Source organism: Arachis stenosperma, chromosome 7, assembly GCF_014773155.1.
Source record: "Arachis stenosperma cultivar V10309 chromosome 7, arast.V10309.gnm1.PFL2, whole genome shotgun sequence".
In the NCBI taxonomy this organism is placed as follows: Eukaryota; Viridiplantae; Streptophyta; class Magnoliopsida; order Fabales; family Fabaceae; genus Arachis; species Arachis stenosperma.
Window position 1 is genome coordinate 24,110,162 of NC_080383.1, and position 5,463 is coordinate 24,115,624.

Here is a 5,463-nt window from a genome sequence, read left to right on the forward strand (position 1 = left end):
AGTATGTATAAGACAAAATTAATGAGTTTTGTAAAACCATAAAGAGAAGGAAGAATAATATGAACTAAATTTTGGTTTAGTCAATATTAGTTAATTTTTTAATTTAAAAAATTAAAATTTATGATTTAAAATTTAAAATTTAAAATTTAAAATTTAAAATTTAAAATTTAAGATAAATAAAATAATTAAAAAAATATATATGTTGGTCGTTGGCTTCCCAGTATTGCTTAAACAAAAATTGCTAGACGATTAATATTTTTTATTTAATTTTATTTTATTTAAACTAACACTACTTAATTCTCTAATTTTGTTTTTTGTTTTTCACAATTTCTTTCAATCCAATAGATCAATGACTAATTTAAAAAGTCAATGAGTTATTTACTGTATATACAAGTTAAGACATAATTTAAACCTTCTGACATTTTTTTAAGCAACTAAATGAGTTACCTACTTAACAATCCAAGTTAATTAGTTTCTAATTATTCACTTTTTTACACCTCTAAAACTTTACTATTTATTAAGTTACTAAAATCACCTAAGTTGAATTTATAATTTTTTAGGCAAATTATATCTTCCAATTCTAACTTCCGAACTTCGGGCCTGCTACACATACAAGTTTACAAGCTTACAAGTTGGCCCAGCTCAAATAGAACTCACGCGCATGAAGAGTGATAACATGGCGCGTCAAAATCACGCGCTCAACACTCAAACGGTTACGTATGGCAGACTCTTTCACTTCTTCCACTTCTTCCACTTCTCAAGGCGCTTTGAAAACAAGGAAACCCTCCCATTTTCGAGCGAAAATCAAAGTTCAAAATATACAAATCGTTGTTCGAAACCTCCATCAAAACACCATCAAACTCTCCGTGAAGAATCTGAAGAGAAAACAAAGCAACAATACTCAACGTAAGTCCATTAAGATTCCTGTATATTTTACTTTTCTTCTACGTCGTTCTTCTAGGGTTTACTATTATTCTTGCTTCTATGTTACACTGTTCTAAGTTCTACGTCGTTCTTCTAAGTTCTACGACATTCTACGTTGTTGTTCTAAGTTCTCCTGCTATTGTTGTTGATTTTTGGGAGTTTATTCCGTAGATTGGGGGGTGTATACTGCTTAACCATGTAATGTGGCTTGATATTGAAGCATGGTTGAGTGATATCTGACTAATATTTATACGCATGCATCTGAATAATATCTATGGGTGTATCTCACTGTTATCAATGGGTGTATCTTGCTGATATCTTTGAGTGTATCTGACTCATATATATGGGTGTATCTTACTGTTATCAATGGGTGTATGATGAGCGGATAATTTGTACGCTTTTTGGCATTGTTTTTAGTATGTTTTAGTTAGTTTTTAGTATATTTTTATTAGTTTTTAGTTAAAATTCACTTTTCTGGACTTTACTATGAGTTTGTGTGTTTTTCTGTGATTTCAGGTATTTTCTGGCTGAAATTGAGGGACTTGAGCAAAAATCTGATTCAGAGACTAAAAAGGACTGCAGATGCTATTGGATTCTGACCTCCCTGCACTCGAAGTGGATTTTCTGGAGCTACAGAAGCCCAATTGGCGCGCTCTCAACGGTGTTGGAAAGTAGACATCATGGGCTTTCCAGCAATATATGATAGTCCATACTTTTCCCAAGATTTGATGGCCCAAACCGGCGTTCAAAGTCACCTTCAGAATTCCCAGCGTTAAACGCCGGAACTGGCACCAAAGTGGGAGTTAAACGCCCAAACTGGCACAAAAGCTGGCGTTTAACTCCAAGAAGAGTCTCTACACGAAAATGCTTTAATGCTCAGCCCAAGCACACACCAAGTGGGCCCGGAAGTGGATTTTTATGTCATTTACTCACCTTTGTAATTCTTAAGCTACTAGTTCCCTATAAATAGGACCTTTTACTATTGTATTTTCATCTTGGTTCTTCTGGTTCCCTCTTTGGAGCCGAAGCCAATGATCACTCTTGTTCTTATGTATTTTCAACGGTGGAGTTTCTACACACCATAGATTAAGGTGTGGAGCTCTGCTGTACCTCGAGTATTAATGCAATTACTATTGTTCTTCTATTCAATTCAGCTTGTTCTTGTTCCAAGATATCACTTGTTCCTCAACTTGATGAATGTGATGATCCGTGACACTCATCATCATTCTCACCTATGAACGTGTGCCTGACAACCACCTCCATTCTACCTTAGATTGGGTGAATATCTCTTGGATTCCTGATACACGACGCATGGTTGCTGCTCGCCTGACAACCGAGCGCTCGCCTGACAACCGAGCCATCCATTCCGTGAGATCAGAGTCTTCGTGGTATAAGCTAGAATTGATGGCGGCATTCAAGAGAATCCGGAAGATCTAAACCTTGTCTGTGGTATTCTGAGTAGGATTCAATGATTGAATGACTGTGACGAGCTTCAAACTCGCGATTGTGGGGCGTTAGTGACAGACGCAAAAGAATCACTGGATTCTATTCCGACATGATCGAGAACCGACAGCTGGATAGCCGTGCCGTGACAGGGTGCGTTGAACATTTCCACTGAGAGGATGGGAGGTAGCCACTGACAACGGTGAAACCCTACATACAGCTTGCCATGGAAAGGAGTAAGAAGGATTGGATGAAGACAGTAGGAAAGCAGAGAGACGGAAGGGACAAAGCATCTCCATTCGCTTATCTGAAGTTCTCACCAATGAATTGCATAAGTATCTCTATCTTTATCTTTATCTTTTATTCATAAATCATTCATAACCATTTAAATCTGCCTGACTGAGATTTACAAGGTGACCATAGCTTGCTTCATACCAACAATCTCCGTGGGATCGACCCTTACTCGCGTAAGGTTTATTACTTGGACGACCCAGTGCACTTGCTAGTTAGTTGTGCGAAGTTGTGTTTATGCCATGGTGTTGTGCACCAAGTCTTTGGGGCCATTACTAGGGATTATTTGAGTTGTGAAAAGTAGTGATCACAATTTCGTGCACCAAGTTTTTGGCGCCGTTGCCGGGGATTGTTTCGAGTTTGGACAACTGACGGCTCATCTTGTTGCTTAGATTAGGTATTTTATTTTTTTCAGAATTTCTTTAATAATGAATTCTAGAGTTTCATGATGATCTGTTGAAGTCTGGCTGGCTGTGAAGTCATGTCTAATCTTATTGGACCGAGGTTTCAACCTATCATCACAAGAGCTTGTTGATTTCTATCAATCTTGCTGTTGGAGCAATGATCTGCTGAGGCTTGGCTGGCCATTGGCCATGTCTAGTGTTTTGGACCGGAGCTTTCTTTGAAAGCTTGGCTGGCTGTGAAGCCATGTCTAATTCTTGGACCGGAGTCTTAGACTAGCATTGCAATGATTCCTGGAATTCTCATTAAGAATTCTGAAACCTTTATTTTCTTTTTTTCATATAATTTTCGAAAAAGCACAAAAAAAATTAAATTACAAAATCATAAAAACCAAAAAATATTTTATGTTTCTTGTTTGAGTCTAGTGTCTTATTTTAAGTTTGGTGTCTTGCATGCATTGTTTATTTGATCTTGGTTCTATTTTCAAGTCAATAATACAGAGAACTGAAGATTCAGTACATGCAGCAGAGGAATTATACCGAAAAAGCTGGGCGTTCGAAACGCCCAGTGAAGAAGGAAAACTGGCGTTTAAACGCCAGCCAGGGTACCTGGCTGGGCGTTTAACGCCCAAAAGGGTAGCATTTTGGGCGTTAAACGCCAGAATGGATACCATTCTGAGCGTTTAACGCCAGGATGGCACAAGAGGGAAGATTCTGTTTTCAAATCAAATTTTTTCAAATTTTCAAAATTTTTTTCAAAATCAAATCTTTTCAAATCATATCTTTTCAATCAAATCTTTTTCAAAATCAATTTCTTTCCATTTTCAAAAATACTTGCTATCAATTAATGATTTGATTCAACATTTCAAGTAAGTTGCCTTTTCTGTTGAGAAAGGTTTAATGTTTGAATCATATCTTTTCTTGTTAGCCAAGTCATTAATTTTTAAAATCAAATCTTTTTAAATTATTTTTCAAATCATAACTTTTCAATCATATCTTTTTAATCACATCTTTTTCAAAATAGTTTTCAGTCATATCTTCTTCAAAAATCTTTTTCAAAATGATTTTAAAATCTTTTTTTAATTTTCGAAAAACTCTTCCTTTCTTCTCACATCCTTCTATTTATGGAGTACCACTCCTCCTCAATGCACAATTCGAACTCTATCTCACTAAGTTCGAATTCTTCTACCTCTTCCTTCTATTTTTCTGTTCCTCTGACACCTCAAGGAATCTCTATACTGTGACATAGAGGATTCCATATTTTCTTGTTCTTTTCTCTTTCATATGAGCAGGAGCAAAGACAAAAGTATTCTTGTTGAGGCTGACCCTGAACCTGAAAGGACCTTAAAGCGAAAGCTAAGAGAAGCTAAGGCACAACTCTCTGTAGAGGACCTAACAGGAATCTTCAAAGAAGAAGAACCCATGGCAGCCGAAAACAACAACAATGCCAACAATGCAAGGAAGGTGCTGGGTGACTTTATTGCACCTACTCCCGACTTCTATGGGAGAAGCATCTCTATCCCTGCCATTGGAGCAAACAACTTTGAGCTTAAGCCTCAATTAGTTTCTCTAATGCAACAAAATTGCAAGTTCCATGGACTTCCATTGGAAGATCCTCATCAGTTTTTGGCTGAATTCTTGCAAATCTGTGACACTGTCAAGACTAATGGGGTTGACCCTGAGGTCTACAGACTTATGCTATTCCCTTTTGCTGTAAGAGACAGAGCTAGGATATGGTTGGACTCACAACCTAAAGAAAGCCTGAACTCTTGGGAAAAGCTAGTCAATGCCTTCTTGGCAAAGTTCTTTCCACCTCAAAAATTGAGTAAGCTTAGAGTGGAAGTCCAAACCTTCAGACAGAAGGAAGGAGAATCCCTCTATGAAGCTTGGGAAAGATACAAACAATTGATCAGAAAATGTCCTTCTGACATGCTTTCTGAATGAAGCATCATAGGTATTTTCTATGATGGTCTGTCTGAACTGTCCAAGATGTCTTTGGATAGCTCTGCTGGAGGATCTCTTCATCTGAAGAAGATGCCTACAGAAGCTCAAGAACTAATTGAAATGGTTGCAAATAACCAATTCATGTACACTTCTGAAAAAAATCCTGTGAACAATGGGACAAATCAGAAGAAAGGAGTTCTTGAGATTGATACTCTGAATGCCATATTGGCTCAGAACAAAATATTGACTCAGCAAGTCAATTTGATTTCTCAAAGTCTGTCTGGAATGCAAAATGCACTAGGCAGTACTAAGGATGCTTCATCTGAAGAAGAAGCTTATGATCCTGAGAACCCTTCAATGGAAGAGGTGAATTACATGGGAGAACCCTATGGAAACACCTATAATTCTTCATGGAGAAATCATCCAAATCTCTCATGGAAGGATCAACAGAGACCTCAAC

At 37.3% G+C, this 5,463-nt stretch overlaps 1 non-coding gene across 1 annotated transcript; it reads right to left on the reverse strand.

The window, feature by feature from the left end:
- Positions 1-4,886: 4,886 nt before the first annotated feature.
- On the reverse strand, positions 4,887-4,994 carry LOC130942292 (small nucleolar RNA R71). Its single transcript, XR_009070868.1, has one exon. It is a non-coding gene; the product is annotated as a small nucleolar RNA R71 (small nucleolar RNA).
- Between the last annotated feature and the right edge of the window lie 469 nt (positions 4,995-5,463).